Source organism: Dendrobates tinctorius, unplaced genomic scaffold (genome assembly GCF_039654945.1).
Source record: "Dendrobates tinctorius isolate UK_male_01 unplaced genomic scaffold, ASM3965494v1 ptg000098l, whole genome shotgun sequence".
NCBI classification, from domain to species: Eukaryota; Metazoa; Chordata; class Amphibia; order Anura; family Dendrobatidae; genus Dendrobates; species Dendrobates tinctorius.
Genome location: NW_027361766.1, coordinates 18,714,078 through 18,737,736, shown reverse-complemented (window position 1 = coordinate 18,737,736; position 23,659 = coordinate 18,714,078). Strand labels below are relative to the sequence as shown.

Here is a 23,659-nt window from a genome sequence, read left to right as displayed (position 1 = left end):
CCCCCCCACTCTTTACAAAAGCGAAATTTCAGAGACCGGTCCTAAAGATTAATGGTGGTCCTGGCGGATAGGTAATTATTTTTAATGTTGGGACTAAACTTTTAAGGTGGTCATACAAATTAGCCTAAAGTTGATGAAAATGGATGATTTCCACCAAATTGATCATCCAGATCAACTCCGTCCTGAAAGAATGATAACTGAAAATTCCCAAAATGCTCACTGAAAGATCTTTTGTTCTTTACCTTGGGTCATTAAACACGTGTGGCCGGGTTGAACAAGTTTTACAGCTAATATAGACTAAAATGTATAGGGTTAAATCCTCCAGGTGGACATTTGTTCAACCATCTACCTACCACTATCTTATATACAGTGGGTATGGAAAGAATTCAGACCCCTTTAAATTTTTCACTCTTTATTTCATTGCATTCATTTGGTAAATTCAAAAATGTTCATTTTTTTCTTATTAGTGTACACTATGCACCCCATCTTGACTGAAAAAAGCAAATGTAGAAATGTTTGCACATTTATTAAAAAAGAAAAACTGAAATATCACATGGTCATAAGTATTCAGACCCTTTGCTCAGACACTCATATTTAAGTCACATGCTGTCCATTTCCTTGGGATCCTCCTTGAGATGGTTCTACTCCTTCACTGGAGTGCAGCTGTGTTTAATCTGATAGGACTTGATTTGTAAAGGCACACACCTGTCTATATAAGACCTCACAGCTCACATTGCATGTCAGACCAAATGAGAATCATGAGGTCAAAGGAACTGGCCAAGGAGCTCAGAGACAGAATTGTGGCAAGGCACAGATCTGGCCAAGGTTACAAAATAATTTCTCTAGTACTCAAGGGTCCTAAGAGCACAGTGGCCTCCATAATCCTTAAATGGAAGAAGTTTGGGACCAGCAGAAGTCTTCCTAGACCTGGCCTTCCAACCAAACTGAGCAATCGTGGGAGAAGAGCCTTGGTGAGACAGGTAAAGAAGAACCCTAATATCACTGTGGCTGAGCTCCACAGATGCAGTAGGGAGATGGACGAAAATTCCACAAAGTCAACTATCACTGCAGCCCTCCACCAGTCGGGCCTTTATGGCAGAGTGTCCCGACGGAAGCCTCTCCTCAGTGCAAGACATATGAAAGCCCACATAGAGTTTGCTAAAAAACACATGAACTCCCAGACTATGAGAAATAAGATTCTCTGGTCTTATGAGAAAAAGATCTTTTTGGTGATAATTCTAAGCGGTATGTGTGGAGAAAACCAGGCACTGCTCATCACCTGCCCACTTCAATCCCAACAGAAAAACATGGTGGTGGCAGCATCATGCTATGGGGGTGTTTTTCAGATGCAGGGGCAGGGCGACTGGTTGCAATTGAAGGAAACATGAATGTGGGCAAGTACAGAGATATCCTGGATAAAAACCTCTTCCAGAGTGCTCTGGATCTCAGACTTGGCCAAAGGTTCACCCTCCAACAAGACAATGACCCATAAGCACACAGCTAAAATAACAAAGGAGTGGCTTCAGAACAACTCTGGGACCATTCTTAACTGGCCCAGCCAGAGCCCTGACCTTAAACCCAATTGAGCATCTCTGGAGAGACGGGAAAATGGCTGTTCACCATCCAACCTGACGGAACTGGAGAGGATCTCCAAGGAATAGTAGCAGAGGATCCCCAAATCCAGGGGTGAAAAACTTGTTGCATAAGTTGTTGCATCATTCCCAAAAAGACTCATGGATGTACTAGCTCCAAAGGGTGCTTCTACTCAATACTGAGCAAAGGATCTGAATAATTATGACCATGTGATATTTCATTTTTTCTTTTGTGATAAATTTGCAAACATTTCTAGGGTTTTTTTTTCAGTCAAGATGGGGTGCAGAGTGTACATTAATGAGAAAAAAATGAACTTTTTTGAATTTACCAAATGGCTGCAATAATAATAATCTTTATTTTTATATAGCGCTAACATATTCCGCAGCTCTTTACAGATTTGCACACATTTTTCATCACTGTCCCCGATGGGGCTCACAATCTAAATTCCCTATCAGTATGTCTTTGGAGGGTGGGAGGAAACCGGAGTACCCGGAGGAAACCCACGCAAACACGGGGAGAACATACAAACTCCTTGCAGATGTTGTCCTTGGTGGGATTCGAACCCAGGACCCCAGCGCTGCAAGGCTGCTAACCACTGAGCCACCGTGCTGCCCAATGAAACAGAATGAAAAATTCAAAGGGGTCTGAATACTTTCCGTACCCACTGTATATTTTAACGCCTTAGGAATGGCTGCTATAGGTGTATGGCGGCCTTCTGTTTAAATCATCCCCCAAACAAAATCCAAAAAAAAATTACATATTTGGTATTGCTTTGTGCATAAGCTCAAACTAATGAAATATTTTTATATTTATTCCATACCATAACATTTTCCAGTGGCACTAATACCCCCAAAAGTACAAAAATAAGCAATCCGCGCAAATACCCCAAAAACGTATAAATAAAAACATGAATTGACGTATAAAAAAACAAGATTCATACACGTTCATTGACAATTATGGTCTATAATTAAAAACTCAATAAGACATGTGACCAAGACAATAGCATGAGTATAATATCAATACCTGGAGATCAGACGAGATAAAGAGAGTGGCAGCTGCCCACCCCAGCACACGTTTCTCCGCTGGCTTCTTCCGGGGGCGTTTTCCTGGTCACATGAAGCTTTCCCTTCTTATTGAGTTGTTACTTGTAACTAATTGTGGAATGGTTTTTGTGCCTAGTATTTCTTATTGATTTTTGATTCAGTATCAGACTGGTGGCCGGTATACCTGGGTTCATGATCATGTTTACATTACATTCTTAGTGGCATCTCTCTGAGACATTTTTTCTGCTTTTTTAATTCTTTGAAATTGTATTTTTATGTATTAATAATAAATATTGAGTTTTTATTGTTACTGGATCTCTTCTTTTTCCTCTGACTACGTCATTGGAATTTTGCTTCTGCTGCATAAATACGCAGTGTCAAACCCGCAGCAGTTCCTGAACGTGGGCACGTACCCTTAAGTGCATTTCTCAACAACTAGACTGCAGCTATGAAGCATAAAGGTAAGACTAGTTTAAGCATTCTATTACCTTTTTGCCCATAGTAATAGCATAAAAGTGTCTCGGGGTGACAGATTCCCTTTAACAACAGAGGCAGAGGTAGTATAAGCTTGTTCAGACAAGAATGTAACAGCATCGTCCTGTATAAGCAAAGGTTTCTGTACCAAATATTAAGTTCTGTTTTTCTATTGTATCACATACTTATTTCATGTAATAAGATGCAAATTAATTATGTAAAAATCCTACAACGTGATTTTAATTTTTTTTTTTTTTTTTTTTTTTTTAAGATTCTGTCTCTCACAGGTAAAGTGTACCTACGAATAAAATTACAGACCTCTCCATTCTTTGTAGGTGGGAAAACTTGTAAAATCGGCAGAATATCAGATACTTATTTTCCCCACGGTATCTTTACTCCGTTTTGCTTTATTTTTTTGTATTCTTGTCTCTAGCAATTTGACTTATTAACATAATACTGGCCATTTCTGGATCTATAATTTTGCAATTTGGAATTGTTATCAAACACTTGTTGAATAGTTTGTAACTTTTATTCTGGCAGTAAAGATTCTTGTGGAACATACCTTAGTTCACTTAGGGTTTTTTTTTTTATAGATGGCTTGTTAAAAGTCTATGATAAATGTTATAGGCCGTACATGCTGTAATGTTGTGAAATTGACTTGTTCTTCACGGTGTCGTTATTCATTCCTAACGGTTGGATTATCCTTTTGTTTTTATAAACAGGATTGCAGAGAAAGATTTTTATTATTAGGGATGGCAAAATTGGTGTTTGATTTGTGAATCATGGATTTGACTACCATAAGTCTTATTTCATAAAATTTGGATCCCGTAAATGTTCCAAGTTTCTCTCTTTGTATGTAGCCAGGAAGGCAAATAGATTTGCAGAGCTTATCATAAGGAAGGGACAGAACGTATTTATACTTGGCTAAGGATTGAAGTGTCTGCGACCTTAGCCTACAGTATACTATAACCATTCTTCACCCGGAGCCCAAAAGTGTGTGCTTTCGGCTTACATGCCATTTTTCTTTATTGTATAGATGTTACCCTTTTTACTACTTTTCTATACGATTATTAGTGGCCACTAGAGTTGAGCGACTTTGGTCGGATCGGGTTTCATGAAACAAAATTTGTTTCAGATGAAACTCGTCCGACTAGGGCAAAAAAAGTCGGAGTTTCGTACAAAACCCGACCCCAATGCAAGTCAATGGGGAATAAAAGTCGGCATTGAGTGGATGAATGTCATCCGCTCAATGCCAACTTTTATTTCCCATTGACTTCATTGGGGTCGGGTTTCGGACGAAACTCCGACCTTTTTTGCCCTAGTCGGACGAGTTTCATCTGAAACAAATTTTGTTTCATGAAACCCGATCCGACCAAAGTCGCTCAACTCTAGTGGCCACATGTCAATCAGGCATGTCTGGTTGGCCATATAGTGTGCAAAGTGGTGTCCGACTTTCCCGCAACAGCAGATGTCAAGGGTATATGTGTATTTCGGGAGGAACAGTTGTTGGCCGACAGCTATCTAATGAGTATGAGCAGCTCACTAGATGCAATAGTTTATGGTGCAACTATAGGACATTCCGGGGCTGGACAGAACCCCTACAGCAAGTTGGCAATTGCAAAAAAAGCAGTTCTTCACTATTTTGGGGCTTTTTTTTTTTTCTTATTATTGATGTTTAGAAATTATGTTATAGAATATCTATAGAAAAAAACCAAAACATCCAAAGCTCAGTGCACATATCAAGTCCTGTGTTTAGTGTGTATGGCCGTAAAAGGTCCCGCGATGTTTATTATTAATATGGCTTCATTTATCTGATGGAGGCTTGTCCATTGGGGTATAGTATGACGTTTTTTACAATCAGTCAAAATCTGCCAGGTTTTGAAAAAAACGGATCCGCAATTTTTTTTTGCGGATCCGTTTTTCTCCCCATTGACTTTCATTATTGGCGGATCTTGACGGATTGCCGTCCGTTGCATCCGTTTTTGTGCGGATCCGCCATAATGTTGCTGTCCGTCAACATCCTCAAAGATTTCCAAACGGAGCTTGCAACGTTTTTTGGCCGGCGGATCCTCCAGACACTGATTTAACCTGAAATTCTGTCTGGGTGCCGGACAAAAAAAATCTCTCTCGCTCTCTCTCGCTCTCTCCTCTTCCCGGCCAGCAGTTCCTTTAAATATCCTCATTTTGCGGATCCGTCAAAAAAGGGATCCTGTGGCATCCGTTGACATCAGTTAAGAACGGATCCGCTTGTCCGCCTTTTTGGCGGATTTTAACTGACACAAAAAACTGAAGTGTGAAAGAGGCCTTAGCGGTTGATTATGATGAATTTTACAAATGGCCTGGTGGTTAGGTGAACTGTGTCTGCTCGACTCTTAGCCTTGAAGAACGCAGCCTCACGAGTCTAGAGATGCTCTAGTGGAGCTTGGAGGAAGTGAAGCAGATGGTGTTTACATGTTCTTCTGTCAGTACCACCATTACTAGGCCGCATTCACACACACTCCCAGTGCAGAGTATGAGGCCTGAGCAGAGCCGTCCACTCACGCCTGGGCTTATGGTGGGAAACTGCCTTACAGAAATAAACATTCCCCCAGACATTGTGATGAATTTTCCGCTTGATTCATCTGTAGATCAGGGGCAGCAGGTGCAGGACACAAGCATCAGCAGGAGGAGGAGGGTTGTGATCATACAGTGTAACCCCCTCTTCCCCGCCCTGACTTGTGCTTCTTCCTCTACAGATGGGTAACCTCCCTCCTCCTCTTCCAATGCAGGTCATTCGGGAGATGCTGGGCGCTTTACAAGAAGGTATCTTGGGAATACGGGGGAAGGGGTGCAATGAAATGCTCATTCTTGGCGAGTAAACATTGCATTTTTGATGGATGTTATCTGATAGTTGCAAGGGCATACAAGTGCTTTAGGTTTTGAAATCCTCATTGATCTTAATCAGGTAGGCAAGAAATAGTTTTTTGGTGAATAATTTATTATATGCATGTAATAGAGAGATATTTCCTCTATTTGAGTTTTAGATTTCTGTAATCGTGCTTTAGGTTTTACTTATACAGAAACGGAGCTCTAAGGCGTCCTCCTGAAGATTCAGTTTGGACCAGTGGCTGCTGGTCTGAACGGTGTGCTTCCCCCATTCTGCAAGCAGAAGTCGCTTTGCCTTCGCAGAATTGCAGGAGTGCTGGGGCTCCGAAGCCTACCGGACCCAATGATCCGCAATCAGCTCGTTGCCTACAGAACCAGCCACCTCTGATTCACGGGGGAGGTGGTCGACAACTTGGGCAAAGAGCAGTACTTTATAGAATTAAAAATCACTCAACTTTTGAGATGAGAGAGAATTTTTAATAATATATGTATTACAAATTTGATATAGTTTTTACAAGCACTTTACAATTTTGCCCATTCCGCAACACGGAACATTGGTTTACCAATCCTGGTCTGACATATTTCCGATGACTCGATTGAACAGTATGCTAGGAGTATATGCTTTTCCAAAACTGGCCTAAAAGAAGAAAATATTCGAGTACTGTAACACATTGTATAACAGAAGCTTATTTTTATGCATTACATTTTGAGCCGTCTTCCTGGAGTTCTTTTGCCTTTCGGGTATATTCACATGTGATGTTTATTCTATGTCAGTGTGTTTACTTGACAACTTTTATCTTTGAGCAAATGTTCCACACTGATGTCCATTTAACAAAAGATAAAGTTTGGTTTTCTTGAATGTGTTAATAAATAAAACAAGTTAAAAAGAAAACTTGCCTTTTAAAAACTCCACATGTGAGCATACCCTTATTTTTATTTATTTTTTTTTTTTTCAAATTTTGCCACGTATCATCTGCATATTCTGCTTTGTTGTGAATGGTTGCGTATGCATTAGTCTCAGAGACCTTTCTCATAGAAGCCAAATAATCTACCAGTATGTTATTCAATTTGGGAGTAGATTAAACAAAGGAACAAATAAGCACAGGCATAAATTAGTTGTTCAATGCAAGGCTAAATTCACATGACTGTCTAAATAAAAATACCAAGAAAAAACGTTATTCTATCTGTATTGTCATTTGTATGCCATTTGTTTTATACGTCAGCAGTGAATAACATTTACAAGACCGTATACAAATTCCAATGTTAATAATGACAATGTAGCCGTAAAGACTGGACGCTATATGGATGATCTATTTTGGATCCCATAGACTTGAATAGGCAAGTCTCGAAATGCAAAAGAGACTTGTGCATATTGCGATTTTATTAATGCTGACATTTGGCGTGTGTGAAAAAAATTGTTATCTCAACAGCCCTATTGAATAACAATGTTCCAAGTGCTGTCCACGTGATATATATTTTTTTCATGGGCAGCACTCGGACTGTATGAACGCTCCCTGACAGTGCTAACTACTGAGACACCATGCCCATCCAGTAATCCAGAATGTTGGGGCCCATTAATCCTGATTCGGAAGAATTTTACGGGGTTAGATCTCATTCACACCTCTGTATTACAATATGGTTCCAATACAGAAGCAGGTTTTTTTTGTAGTAATTGTCCTGTTTTTCTTTCCATGGTGTAACCCTTTTGTTGTATGTTGTGTTCTCCGTTATCCATTTTTTTTTTTTTTTATCCTTTTTGTCTATTTCATTTAATTACGTTATTTTGTTAAAGGGTCATCTATTTTTGTTGAATGTTGCTGAAACACAGATGAGAAAATCTGAACAATTAAAGGGGTTGGCCACTACTTTTGTATTGATGGCCTATTTGTGGGCAGCACGGTGGCTCAGTGGTTAGCACTGTTTCTTGGCAGCACTGGAGTCCTGGGTTCAAACCCCACCGAGGACAACATCTGCAAAGAGTTTGTTCTCCCTGTGCTGGCGTGGGTTTCCTCCAGGTATTCAGGTTTCCTTCCACACTTCAAAGACATACTGATAAAGAATTTAGATTGTGAGCCTCACTGGGGATAGATAAATGATAAATAAATTCCTTAGGCTAGGCCATCAATGTCTAATTGGTGGGTCGGTGGCAACCAGGATACTGGCAGCGGCCGGAAGCTCTCAGGTGCTGCCGGAATACAGCAGTTCCATAATCTCTATGGTACTTCAGAATAGGGGGTGGATCTGTAGTATCTGACCACGGCCACTATAGTTTTAACAGAACTGCTATGTTTCGGCAGCTCTGCATTCCTCTTGATGTTCAATTTGTTGAAAGGCAGGGACAGTTACACCGCTGCCGATTGGGTACAGGGCTCGTGTGACATACTGTATTTTACGGACTATAAGACGCACTTTTTGCGAGCAAAATTCTCGATGTCTACCTTGGGATGGGAGTCAGATCATCGCCGGACCACCGAACACCCCCTGTGACCCCGCTCCATTAGCGCTGCCGACCCCCTCCCCCGGTACGCTGAATTCAGACTGTAAGACTGACCCCCATTTGACACATTAATTTTTTCCCCCATTTTCCTTCTGAAAATTTGGGGTGCGTCTTATGGTCTGGTGCATCTTATAGTCCGAAAAATACGGTAATCAGCATGCAAATGCCTACAACACTGAAACATTAACAGGATCGAAGGTAAGTATAGGTGTTTTTAGTTTAACGAGGCCCAACAAGAATGAGAAAGGGTTGTCCAAGTAGTGGATAACCCCTTAAAAATAAAACCTAATACTCGTGGAGCAGCAGGAATAAAAGAAGAGCAAAAACTGTCCACTTTTAACCTGGTGACAGGTCCTCTATAAGGATAAGTGCACACGCTGCGGATTAACCTGCGTTTTTTTCCATGCAGATCCGCAGGTAACGTGACCTGCGGATTGACACCTGGACAATGGAACAGGTGCCAAACCGCTGCGGAATCCGCAGAAAGAATTGACATGCTGCGGATTATAAACCGCGTGGAAAAAAACGCAGCATGGGCGCTGCGGTTTTGAAATCACATTGGATAACATGGTACTGTACCAGGTCTGCGGAACTGCTGCGGATCCGCAGGGCCAAAAACGCTGCGGAACCGCAGCAGAATCCGCAGCGTGTGCACACTCCCTAAATGTTCCAGTAACATTTTTTTCAATAGAAAAATGAAATAATGAAGACTAAACTAATACAGATCCATATTATCTAGGAATACTGGTGTGAATGAGCCCTAATTGTCATATTTATTATGACATAAGTTTGAGAAAAATGAATTAAGAAACTGTAGAAAGAATAGTATATGTTTTAATGTCTTGGTAGAGTGGTAAAGGATATTTACAATGCACCTACAAATCTATCTGTGTAATGGAGTCTTGTGTAGCGAGAGTGCTGTAGGCCATAGTCTAGAGAGAAAGGCCTGTGTATTATTGTTCTGTGATGCATTATGAATGCGCGTGACTTTCTGTACAGGCAGTATAGATTGTGGCTGGGCATTCTTTGTATTCGGGTTTGGAAGATGATGCGTGCACATGCTGAGTATATGGTCAGTATTTTACCTCAGTATATGTAAACCAAAACCAGGCGAGGAACAATCGGAGGAAAAAGTATAATAGAAACACGTCACCACTTCTGTATTTATCACCCACTCCTTTTCAAGGGAACTTGACAGCTAATAAATGCTGCCCGATGTGCAGGCAGCATGCGTCAGACACTGGCTGCGGCCTTTCAAAGAAGAACACACTTTAAGGCCGGGGTCAAACTTACAGGAAACTCGTACGAGTCTCGCGCCTCCATACCCGAGACTGCCGCCTGCACTCGGGACCGGAGTGTGCGGCTGCATGTAGTTTATATGCAGCTGAGCGCTCCGGTCCCGAGTGCCGGCGGCAGTGCTGGGTGTTGAGACGCGAGACTCGTGCGAGTTTCTCGCAAGTGTGACCCCGGCCTAAGAGCCGAAGGGGACCCACCTATCCGAATAGTCCAAATAGACCACACATGTTTGTAAGGGTGTGTTCACATGACTGTTTTTAGTCAATGCTGTTCATGAAAAAGGCTGACCTCACTAGAATTGCACTCACACTTATGTTATTCAATTAGACCATTCAGACGTCAGATTTTATATGTTTGAAAAAAACGGCCTCATGCTCTAGTTTCTCCCCTATTTTGCATGAGGCTCACCTATTTTAGTCTATGTTTGTGCAAAAAAAATTGAATATGATGTATAACATCCGATTTTTAAAGACACATTGCAATTCTTAAAGTGAACCTGTCCCCTGTTTTGGCCGATATAAGATACGGCAACTGTCTTTCAGGGCTTATCTACAGCATTCTATAATGCTGTAGATAAGCCCCCGGTCCGACCTGAAAGATAAGAAAAATAAGTTTTATTATACTCACCCGGGGGTGGTCCGGTCCGATGGGTGTTGCAGGTCCGGGTCCAGCGCCTCCCATCTTCTTGAGAAGACGCCCTCCTGCTTGCTTCATGGTTCCCTGACATCGCACTTCTGTGCAGGCGTAATCTGCCCTGTTGACGGCAGAGCAAAATACTGCAGTGCGCAGGCGCCGGGAAAGGTCAGAGAGGCCCAGCACCTGCACACTGCAGTACCCTACTCTGTACTCAATAGGGCAGAGAAGTAGACTCGGACCTCCCTGTCTAGTGACTGGATAGCCTTAACCGGACATCTTCACCCGGAGACACTTACCCGGAATTGCTTACCCAGAACTCCGGGAAAGGAGTTCCGAGAACCTACAGTGGGATTGACACCACTTTTTCTAAAAAGAGGACTCATCATACTAAAACAGACATTTCTTGAGAAAGGCTTGCCAGCCGAAACATTGAATTTATGTGTCTGCATTTTCATTTGAGTCTGCCATGTTTGGAGGAAATAAACTTTAAATCAAATTTTTGAGTGCCGGAGGTCATTATCCTATTGATTTTTAATTTTTTCTCCTGAGCACCTACTCTATAGCAGTGAGCACCCCTTATTCACGTCAAACCAGAGGTCCAGCAGACTTCTGTGGTTGCAACTGCCAGAGTGATCATCGCCTGTTTGTAGCAGAGTCGATCGGATTATGGCAGCTTCTAGTCTCCTATGGAGACTATTGAAGCATGCCAAAAGTAAAAACAAAAAAGTTTTTTAACCCCTTTCTTATCTTTGACGTACTATTCCGTCCTTGTGCCCTGGGCCCCTATGACCATGGATGGAATAGTACATCATACACGCGATCAGCCGCACTTACGGGGGGAGTGTGGCTGATCACGGCTGGGTGTCAACTGATTCTCAGCACTACATGCCAGGAGTGGTCACTCGTAGCACTTTAACCCCTGGCACACTGCAATCAAACATGCTGTGACAGCCCCTCTTCCTTTGGACCGGAGACCTCGCGGTATGACGCGGGGTCCAGATCACTCCCATGGTAACCCGTAGAGTTGCCATAGAACGTAATGGCGTATGCCAGCGCATGCGCAATAATGATTTTATGCTTTGCCCATAGTTGGGCAAAGCATACTGCGCACGCGAGAGAGGCCATTTCAATGTGCACGCGCGGCAACTCCACGGGATCTGTGATATTCACAGATCACAATACGTACAGCAAGCCGAGGAAGGGGGGGAGAGAAGGACCGTAAAGCGGAGATTTACATACACTGCAGAAGAGCTAAAAACGGTATTTATGCATCAAAGGTGGGGAGTCGGGGTATCAGAAGTCCTGCTATAATGCTTTTGTGACACTAAATTGAATGATATCCTTACATCATATCACAAAAAATGGGTGGCAGATTCCCTTTAACATGCAAACCACCCTTGGGGGTAAAGGGGTTAAAAATATTTAAAAAAAAATAAAAAAAAAAATTAAAGTTCATATCGCCCCTATTCGCCGCATTCAAAATAAAACAATAAAAAAAATCAAACATTCATATATTTGGTATCGCCGCGTTCTGAATCGCCCGATCTATCAATATAAAAAAGGCGTAACGAGAAAAAAGTCAAAACTTCAGAATTATGTTTTTTTCTTTGTCGCCGCAACATTGCATTAAAATGCAATAACAGGTGATCAAAAGATCGTATCTGCACCAATATGGTATCATTAAAAACGTCAGCTCGGCATGCAAAAAGTAAGCCCTCACCCAACCCGAGATCGCAAAAAATAGAGATGCTACGGTATTGGAAAATGGTGCAATTTTTTTTTTTTTTTTTTTTCAACAAACGTTTCAATTTTTTTTCACCACTTAGATAAGAAAGACATGTTTGGTGTCTATGAACTCATAATGACCTGGAGAATCATAATGGTAGGTCAGTTTTATCATTTAGTCAACATTGCCATATTGACCGAAAAATAAAAAGTTATGGCTCTGGGAGGGGAGCAAAAATGAAGATACCTCTGAGGGTTAAGGGGTTAATTTTCATGGCTCTAATTTATGAACTTCTGTGAAGCACCTGGTGGCTCAAGGTGCTTACCACACATCTAGATACATTTTTTCTGGGGACTAGTTTCCAGTTTGGGTTTATTTGTGGGAGTTAAACTATTTTGGCACATCAGGGGTTCTCCAAACGTGACACTCTTGATTCCAGTCATTTTTCCGTTCAAAAAGTCTAACTGTGTTCCCACTCTTCTGAGCCCTGCCCTAGTTTCCCCCCACATGTAGGGTATCGGCAAACTCAGGAGAAATTGCACAAGAACTTATGGGGTCCATTTTTTTCCTGCTACCCTTGTGAAAATTTTTATATTGGGCTAAAGTAAAATTTTTGTGGCAAAAAAAAAAAGGTACCGTAAATGTTAACTTTTTCACTTTCACATTGCTTTATTTCCTGTGAAGCACCTGAAGGGTTAATAAACTTCTTGAATGTGGTTTTGAGGACTTTGAGGGCTGCAGTTTTTAGAATGGTGTCACTATTTTCTGTCATATAGGCCTCTCAAAATCACTTCAAATGTGATGTGGTCCCTATGAAAATGGTTTTGTTGGAAAAATTAAATTGCTGATCAACTTTGCACCCTTCTACCTTTCTAACTAGAAAAAAAATGTTTAAAATGATGATGCAGGTGGTAAGTAGACATGTGGGAAATGTTATTTATTAACTATTTTGTGTGATAGAACTCTCTGGTTTAAAGACCATTTAAAGAAGACCAGTAACAGGTCAAAGTTACACCGTTACACCATTTCTGCTTTTATTTTGCTTCTGCTGTTCGTTTTTGTTGTTTTGTTTTTTTAGTCTGATATGCTGTGCCATAGATATGTGTCTCTTTATTTAGTTCTACTTTATAGTCTTTACCATGGGTCCGCCCTTTCAGCGGAGCAGCTGGACTAGAATAGGAGCAAAAACTGTACACTTTTGACCCGGTGACAGGTCTGCATTATCGAGTCATTTTTTTAGGTTGAGAAAATCCAGGTCAAATTACGGTAAGTTTGCTGTCAAATGAAAATAAATCCACACTCCTGGAAATATCTGGACCTTTTAAATCCAAAATTGTTGAAATTACACTTTATTTTACAAGGTCCTTATATGTATCTTCATTACGGTACATTGCTTTTACTCAAGTGTTTGCCTAAGTGAGCACTAGTGTTGGTCTGGGTAGATAGCCTGTGTTATATTCTGGCATAAGGCAAGTAGTTACTGGGTCAGTTTCGCCTTCCCACAAAAACCTCTCGTGGTTTGTATTCTGCATTGATGTTGTCATGAATGAATCAGTGTCTATGGTGCTATTTTATTCTATTTGCTTATGTTATGATATTTTACATTTGATACATTATTTTGCACAAGTCACACAGTGGATATAAAAAGTCTACATATCTCTGGTCAGTATTTTACCTCCGTATTTGTAGGCCAAACCCAGGAGTGGAACAATCAGAGAAAGTATAATAGAAACTCGTCACTACTTCTTGTTTTTCATCCACTACTGATTTTGGCTTACAAATACTGAACGTGTGAATGTGACCTTCAAATCACCCATAATTTGTACAAATCTATTTAAGAATAAATAGAAATATTTTTGAGTGAAATAATAAATAACTAAAATAATGTGGTTGCATAATTATTCCCACCTTTAGAGCTCGCTCACACGGGCTGTGATGTGGGCCCAGTTGCATATGAGACAGTATTTCCCACTGAAGCTATCAGCGCAGAGACTGTTAGGAGGGCATTGAGATGTAAAAGTGAAATTTTCTTCTGTAACCAGAAATTCCCTCTTATGGCGGATAGACAGGTCAAACCTGTCATCAGGTGTCCCATGGTTGGCCCCAGTAAGCGACATTATTACCACAGGCACAGACGCAAGCAAGTTAGCTTGGGGGGCACATCTGAGAGATCAGATGATTTGGAGTTCTTGGTCACTTCACGAAACAGGTCAAACTGCAGTGCCGTATATAAATCAATAGGGGGATCAATGTCCCACTCCCTAATGGTAGCAGTAAACAATCTTTTTCCACTAGCAGAACAACACCTTCTTTCCCTAACAGCATTACATATAAATGGGATAGGAGACACCAGAGCAGACTTCCGAAATCGAAACAGACTGAGGCAAGGGGAATGGACACTAAATTCCGAGGTGTTTTAGCACATGGTAGACTTGTGGGGGTTGCCCGAGATAGGTCTGTTTGCCATCAAGCAGGAGAGGAAAGTGAAGAGGTTCTGTTCATTGAATCCAAAAGAAAACCCCCATTCGATAGATGCCATGCAGACCCCTTTGAACTTCAGGATAGCATACACTTTTTCCTATGTTAGTCATGATCCCAGCAGTTTTGAGGAAGATCAAGGAGGAACAGACAAGAGTGATTTTGATTTATTTTAGCCAAAAAAGCCATGGTTTTCCTTAATTAAGTTAAAATGTCTGAATCATGGATCGTGCCGGAGATCCTGGACCTTAGTCAGTGTAACGGGGTCTTCTGTGCTGTAATACTTCTTACATTACCACCCCGTTTCTCAGGAGGTCCACTCTGCTTTTCCTCACTCCTGAATGAAGGACGCTGGTTCGAAAGGCTTTGTAACATGGGAACATATAAAAGATCACTGCTACTCCATGTATGTCCAGTGTGTGACCACATTTTACTCATCGGTCTCAGAATATATATACATACAGAGGGCAGGACAATCAGTGTGTGTCGTGCCAGTAGATAACAGGCTCCAATTAAGACGCCAGATGTACATTACAATAGCCGTGGGATTTACAAAGGTGGGGGGAGGTCAGAAGTGGGATATCTTGTTTACCTCTGCCCAGGGGGTCGCAGCCGATCGGTTGCTGCATTAAGGGCATACATCTCCTATTCGGTGTGCTGGGGGGTTCTGTAACACTCAGGGTCACTCTCAAATGAAACAATAAAAATAAACGGTCAAAGAAAGAACCCCAGTACAAGTATTGGTTTCTTAAGTCCACAACACGTTTCGACAGTGACCCGTCTTCATCAGGTGCCACTTGATGAGACCGGTCACTGTCAAAACGTGTTGTGGACTTAAGAAACCAATACTTGTCCTAGTGTTCTTAGCGCTCCTTTGACTGTTTATTTTTATTGTCTCAGCATATCATCCTCCCTTGGAGGTCTACGGCTGGAGCTGCATTGAACCACTCTTTTATACATTTCATCTCACCGCCTTCCTAGTGCTCCCTGGTGACTGCTACCCTTATTGACTTTTACTCTCAAATGAAAGGCTTACATCTAACAGCATGGAACTTGAGAGGGTACTATTGAGTCAAAATGGATTCTCTCCTGGATTAGTCTTCATCTTATTGAAGTGTAGGAAACCGATAACAACTAAAATATATTGCAGAACTAGGAGAAAATTTCTCACCAAAAACAATGAGGGAAGGTTCCATTTAAACCCATTCTAGAATTTCTCCAAAGGGGTTTAGAACTTGGGATAACTACTAATACCCTTAAGGTTCAAGTCTCAGCCCTGGGAGCATGTTATGATTACAGTGTGGCAGCTAACAGATAGATATTGAAGTTTATAAGATCCTGCAACAGATCTTGACCAGTCCCAATTCCAATAGTTCCCCTGTGGGACCTAAATTTAGTTCTGTAAGCAATAACCAATAAAAAACATTTGAACCATAATAAGAATCGTAGGTTAAATACCTTACTCTGAAGACCATAATATTGGTAGCGCTGACCTAGGCACGTAGGGTTAGTGATATTCAAACCCTTTCAGTGAACCCTCCTTATTCTCTGGTGTATGAGGATAGAATTGTGTTAAAGGGAATCCGTCACCCCTTTTTTGAGATATCATATAATGATATCATTCAATTGTGTGTCACATAAGGATTCTCTTAGTACTTTTGCTTCCCCCTGACCCCGCACCTTTCATGCATAGATACCTTTTTTATATCGGTTCAGATGTACGTAAGCTGCCACTGTCCGGTCCGCTGGGCGGAGCTTATTCAACTGCTCCCCCCCTCCCTGTCTTGCGCTACACAAGAAGAAATGCATAGAGCAAGACAGAGGGGGGGCAGTTGAATAAGCCCCACCCAGCGGACCGGACAGCGGCAGTTTACATACATCTGAACCGATATGAAAAATGTATTTATGCATGAAAGGTGCGGGGTCAGGGGGAAGCAAAAGTACTAAGAGAATCCATATGTGACACACAATTGAATGATATCATTATATGATATCTCAAAAAAGGGGTGACAGATTCCCTTTAAGACCTGATCTGGCTTATCTCCCAAAGGTAGCAATTGTAGGAAATCCTCCTATCTTCTTTTTGCAATAATCCTAGGAACCCCCGGAGAGGAAAAAATTCATAGTCTTGATGTCAGAAGAGCTTTGATAGAATACTTGTCTGTAACCAGGCAGTTGAGAGAGAGCCAATTTAAGCACTACAGACTAGATTTATCCTCCTCTGCTGACCTAACCTTTGTTAGACGGGTGCTGCAACCCGGTCCCTTACCAAGGTGATTCGTTTCTCTGTAATTCTCTCAGGTATTCTTTCATGGGTGAAGTGAAAACGCCAAGTTTACTTACTGGTAGCCAAATTTTCCTGAGCCTATGACAGCACCTCTATATTAGCCCCCCGATGCCCAATTTTTTTTCTTTTAGTGTATTGGTGTTCACTATAGAGTTTGGTGAAATAAGGATTTGGAGTGTGTATAATTTTTTTTGGGAGGTCCTCTCATGCTCTGTTACCCTACTGATGTGAGGGAGAGGTACCGCCCTTTTCAGTAGGTTTCCTGTCCTTGGTGGGCAGATCCCTCTCTCAGGTGTACTGTCATGGGTTCTGTAAAAACTGGCTACCAGTAAGTAACTTTGATGTATTTCTTGATTGCATGCTACAGCACGCAAATTTGTCAGTTCTAGCTAATGTCCCAGTTGTGCCAAATTTAAGTCACTTCAAAATGACCATCTTCTCAGGGTTCCATGGTATCTCTAATGCTTTAGAAATCTTTTTGTAACCTTCTCCTGACTGATAACTTTCAACAATGAGATCCCTTGATGAGTTCTAAGTTGTTTACGGACCATAGATTTTGCTGTAAAATGCGACTAAGTAAATGTCAGAAAAAATCCTACAATAACAGTTAAACTTTGTGAGGTTAATCAGAATCACTTTGAATGATGGCATCTGCGTACTGACTATTATTAATATAGCGTACGTTTTAAATGTGATTGGCTAATTTTGAACAAAACTACATCTCCAATTATAAACAGGTGTGCACACTTATGCAACCACATTATTTTAGTTTTGTTATTTTTATCTTTCCCTCAAAATTAATTTTGTTTCTCAATTCATTTGTACAGATTGAGTGACATTAGTGGTGGAAAAGGTTCTCAAATGATTCTTCATGTCATGATTTTTTCTTACATGACGAAAACATGTCATATTAAAAGGGGCATGTAGACTTTTTATGTCCGCTTGTGATGTACCAACTAGTGGTATTCTCAGAGATAGGTGTGTATCGCACAGACAGAAGTCTGCTGTGATCTGAATCCAGGACAGGTTGCTGGGTCTTGTAGTCAAACGAGCCTGTATTTTTAGTAAAGGACTGGATTTAGGGTTAACCAGAAGTGATGGGTGGGACTGGTTAACCACACACCTCCCAAGGGGTGTGCTCCTGTTAAGTCAGGAAGGTCCTATGTGTCTTGCTGGTTGCACCACATGGAGAAGCCCATGTCTGAGACTGGAGCTGGCTAGTGCTCCTGAGGTTCGGATCTACGGACAGGACCTATCGGAATCCAGGCTGGGAAAACCCGAGCAACAGTTACGCAGGTAACCCAGAGCCTGGGGAACTGTGTGTGTTTGGCTCCAGACCGAGCTTGAATACTTGACTCTAACCAAGCGTGTGTGACCACAGGCTTGTCGGAGCAGAGCCCTGTTATGGACACTGTTATTTTGTTTTGCCGGAGCTAAAGGTTGTTTACTTTGTGTTTGTGCTGTTGGGGTTTATCGAGCAATAAACCCACATGGACTTTTAAAGAAACACAGTCGTGCTGTACGTATTATCGCTGCTAAGTGAGTATACCCCAGCCCACTAGTGATCACTACATCACACACTGTACAGCTGATAATGATCTTCCTTTTCATATGTGGGTTGAAACACAGTCATTATGTGAACCAAACAGTTGTTTAGGAGGATTAACACTAGGTGAAGAACAGCTAAACTCTGCTACAAAGTTGAGGTTGTGGAATCCCACAATGTTTCGTGTCATCTGTCATCCACTGTGGCAAGACTAAGCACAGCAGCAAGACACAAGGTAGTTATACTGCATCAGTAAGGCCCCCTCCCCCAAGATTTTAAACCAGACTCGGGTCTCATGATGTGCTGTCCAAGCTCTTTTGAAGAATCACCAACATCTACTGTTTGGAGAAGCCTGGCCAGAAATAGTCATTTTCAAAGAAGTGCAACCAGAAAGCCTTACCATTGACTTGTAAAGAACAATTGACTCAGCTACGCACAAAAATATAGGAACTGGGTTGCAGAACAATGGCAACAGGTGCTCTGAATTGATGAGTCAAAGTTTAAAGGCAAAGAGTGGTCACTAGTGATGAGCGAGTATACTCGTTGCTCGGGTGTCCTCTGAGTATTTTGGCGTGCTCGAAGATTTAGTTTTTGTTAATGCAGCTACATGATTTGCGACTGATGAACAGCCTGAATACATGTGGGGATTCCCTAACAAGCCGGCAGTCCCCACATGTATTCAGGCTGTCTAGCAGCTTCAAATCATGCAGCTGCATCGACAAAAACTAAATCTCCGAGCACATCCAATTACTCGGAGGACACCTGAGCTTACTTGGGAAAACCTGAGCAACGAGTATACTCGCTCATCACTAGTGGTCACACCAAATACTGATTTGGTTCATATTTCTCTTTATATTTATTCAATATACATTTTATTTGTTCAAAATAAACTATTAACTCTTTTTTTAGTTTTGAAAGCATTCTCTCAAATGTGATAGTTGCCGTTTTCCCTAGCTGGTGTATCTCAGCGCACATGGCTCCTCTGGTGTCTGTAATTGATTATGTTTATACAGTGAAATTCAAGAACCATGGTCTTTATCAACTATTGGGGCTGTGGACTGAGCAATGTGAAGTCTTCGAGTTTCCATTGCAGCTAGATTTGCCATTAATGCTCCTTTAGGAATTTGTGGAACTCATCTGGTATTTTTTCTTTCCGTAAACTACATCTAAATCATTTTTCTTCTGTAAAACCATTTATGGGGAGTGATGATATTTTCACATGTACTGGAGGTTATAAGTGAGGATTGCCTACAAACATTATGTCTGTGACTAAGAAATAATAAATGGTTTATGGAACAGGAAAAGAGAGAAGAGCTTCGTAAGGAAACACATCGGTGTAGTCGTGAAACCAAGTAATATTCTGACCTTATTTTATTGTGCTGTAAGCATAATATCCATATAAACCTTTTAAGGAAACAGCGGTTAGCCTTGCAGCACTGGGGTCCTGGGTTCAAATCCCACCGATGACAACATCTACGAGTTTGTATGTTCTCCCCGTGTTTGTGTGGGTTTCCTCCGGGTTCTCCGTTTTCGTCCCTCGCTCCAAAGACATACTGATAGGGAATTTAGGTTGTGAACTTCATTGGGGACAGTGATGATGATGGCTGTAAAGCGCTGAGGAATATGATATAGGTAAAATAATTAAAAAGGAAATCATGGAAGTACAAGGCACTCAGCTCACTCTCTGAAATCCTTAGTGGGTTTGGATGTGGTACAAAGGAAGTCACGATAAAAGCGAGGGCATGGTGAGGGACGCCAGAAGCAAATGCACCCATGCAATGTGTTTTGTGGATGAACCTTCATCAGGTAAGAACACCAATATGGTCTACATGCCGACGAAGGGGATGGTTTACCCCCAAAACACGTTTCATTTGTGCCATCCTGACTAACTTGTATTATATTTGTGTGCGTTTGCTTCTGGCTCCTCTCACTATCCCTTTGCTTACATCTCTACTTACATAAGAAACAATATAAGAAGTCTTTAGTGTGGTTTGTACCAAAGTATAAAATGTTCCATCGCGATAAAAATACGACATATTCGGAACGAAAGTCTTGTGTTAAAATTAAATGCCGATTAGCAGCCATTTGTTGTTTTTTTTAATACAAGTTTAAGGGTTTATTTCCATCTTTTACATTTTTAGTATATCCACAAGACATGGAATCTAAGAGTAGAGGGCCCGCTGTGCACCTCTGTCCGAGGTGAGGGGTCTGCACAAGTGAGCCCCTTTCTCTATTCATTTCTACAGTTCCGAACGCGCTCAGAGCTTTCGGTTTCCTCCTATAGGAAACAAGGTGGGATTTTTTGTTTTACGGTTTTGATAGGTGAGGACCATAATAATGTCTCATTATTAGCTTTATAGCCAAAATCTGTCCCTAGTAACTCCACAGCCCATCTGCGCGGCTCTTGTGATTATTCTAAGAGCTGGGCTGTGTATTGGTGTCCCTCATCTTGTCTTTCTATGTGATTTGTACTCACAGAATGCCACAGTAACAGGAATAAAGCATCCCCACTGTGCTCTGCAGGTGCACAGACCGTAGCACATAAATAACACCGCTATCATGCTTATACATTCCATTATGGAATGCTTTATAAAATTAGTAAATTGACCCAAGTGACCTCCCTACTGCTCCTTCCAGATCTGGTTATATTTGGATCAAATAGATGTTTCTCCTTTATTATATTATGGGTCACATCGCCACTTATCAAATGCAAGGACATGAGATTTTTTATGCAAGGGAAGTACGGTATGTAAGAAAAAAAAAAAAGATTTTGGTTCATCTTTCACTATTACTGAAATGTTATTATTGATACTTTGTTGTACCAATCACAGGTTCATCATAGTATGAATGATTCCGTTCCTGCCCCTGAAGACACCAATCACGTTGTGCAAAGTGCTGTGTGAATTGTGTCCTGAATCTTTTGTAAATATTGCATAATGTGATTTGTAATGTATTGCGATATAGTGTGATAAGCATTGTTAGTATAGTGGAAAGATATATGGGCTAATAGAAGCAGGAAAATTATAAACAGTCAAGGGAAACCGTATCAGAGTGAGGATAGTGTATTAAGGTTATGCAAGGCTAAACATAGAAAAAAATGCACAAGAAACCAAATAGAATATAAAACGTAATATTTATTGGGAATATACAAGTAATTAAAAAGTAAGAAATGAAATGCATGGTGGAGACAGAGAATGGTCAGAAAACCGAGGCACCACAGCTGCACGCTGACGAGGCAAATGGTGAAAAAATGATGCACAGGTACAGTACATAGAAGGGAAGTTGAAGGAAATGAATACATAAAGTGTCAGAAAAAATACCCAATCATAAGCTGGTGAGTAAATACTCAAAATACCAGGGGGAACCAACACATAAACATTATGAGATGATAGGTTTGACTAAAAGACTGTGCAGAGCATGATTTACCTGAGAGCTGTTGTGCCACCACCCCAACACGCGTTTCAGCTATAGTGCCATTTTCTGCTGGGGGAGTGCAGTTGTGGTGCCTCGGTTTTCTGACAATTCTCTGTGACTCCACCATGCATTTAATATTAATTGTTAGTTTAGTGTTATAAGATATGTAATGTATAGTGTAGAAAGTTACCCATAGGGCAAGTTGAAAGTTAACAATTGGGACTAGCCCACAGTAGGAGGGTCTATGTTGAAAGACAGTGAAGAACTTCTTGTTCCTTAGTCAGGTAGGGTTTGGAGTGCAAAGTAGCAGTGCTGCAACAAAAGGGTGACCGAGTGAGAGAACGCAAAAGGCGATAGAGACGGGTCCTAGGAAAGGACGTTTAGCCACAAGCACTGGTGCTTATAACGCAGAAAATAACAGGCCTTGATTGAGAGACTGAGAGTAATGAACCGTCCCGAGTGGTAGCTCTTCCAGTAGTGGAAGAAATAGGACACTGAACAAGTAAACGAGACTTGTGAATCAGGACTGTTGTGTTAAAGTTGGGTTGTGGTGAAGTAGGGAGAAACTGTGCCCTGGAATATACAACAGAGTACAGATACTGTGTGGAATAATGCTTCATACTGTAAAGGAAGCTTCTATAAGGCTTTGTACCCGCTATCCCTTGTATATTACCCTTACCAAGTGACCGTTCAGTAAAGAGTTTATTATGGAATGGAGGTCTACCTCATTAAACAGTGAAACATCTGGTCCTGGCAAGCCTCACAACAAAAGTCCACACACCCGGACAGGATCTACTTTCATGTTACATGCCGGGGCACTGAAGACGAGTGCCTCGCCCATGGCTAACGCCTCGCGCCAAGTTACATGTGCTCAGAAAGCTGCAGATTAATGGTGTGGGCGGAATTGCAGCATTCTGAGCACTGCTAAAGATGCAACAGTGAAAACTGTGATTCTATCACAACTGCTGCACCTAGTAAACTAAGTGATACATTGCTGGAATCAAGGTCCCCTGTCCCTACTGCATGCTGTTGTCAGATTACATAGTAAAAACCTATTGACAGATTCTCTTTAATGAGAGACGTGCAACAAGAAGACGCATCTAATTTATTTAAACACGAAACCAACTTACGTTTGGTGCATCTTATCAGTGGTGTCAACCTCGCCAGAAATATTATTCCAGTCACTGACTGTAGTAACCTTTCTGGAGTAAGGAACTCTGCCACTTTTGATGGATTTCATGGGTGGGCATAGCCACACTCCTTCCCTCTCTGGCTCCTCCACAACTCTGCCCATTTTGGTGGAGCTGCCCAAAGCTGGCTTGAAAGCAGCAAAAGTTGCAAAAATTTTGCGTACCTCTGTGTTGTGCGTGATTGTTGTTGTGACTTTTTTAAAGTGTTTTACTCCAGTTTTCTGGTGTAAACACTTTGATGAATTGGACCCATAATCTATACTCCTGACCTTATCAACTGTGCCTTCACCTCCAAATATCAACCCACACCCACTACAGAGATTTATTAGGCAGCTTGTGCAAGTTTTCTGGGCAAAAAAAGTTGAATATCTTTCTTTTACTCAGACGTTTTCTTTTAATGCTGCTCTCTGCAATTTTTAAACAAGCGGGCCAGGCCTAGGTAGTCACCCACCACGAGGTCAATGAGTCTCGAGTAAATCACGGTACAAATTTATAGGTGCTCAGGTTTAAAGGGAATCTGTCTCCAGGTTTGTGAGAGCAGTATAATGTAGAGACAGAGACCTTGATTCCAATAATGTGTCACTTAATAGGCTGCTTGCTGTAGGTTTGATAAA

The 23,659-nt window shown here is 41.4% G+C and overlaps 1 protein-coding gene across 2 annotated transcripts in view; it reads left to right on the top strand.

Annotated features, from left to right (window-relative positions):
- Nucleotides 1-23,659, top strand: part of PIK3C2B (phosphatidylinositol-4-phosphate 3-kinase catalytic subunit type 2 beta) — a 133,252-nt gene that overhangs the window by 13,272 nt on the left and 96,321 nt on the right. Inside the window, exon 1 of one of the 2 annotated variants that reach the window (XM_073587168.1) lies at nt 18,069-18,191. The exons of the other annotated variant lie outside the window; for it this stretch is intronic. The gene's annotated coding sequence lies outside the window, so the exon portion shown is untranslated. Of the gene's footprint in view, nt 1-18,068; nt 18,192-23,659 lie in introns of those variants that run through there. 2 annotated transcript variants of the gene reach the window in all.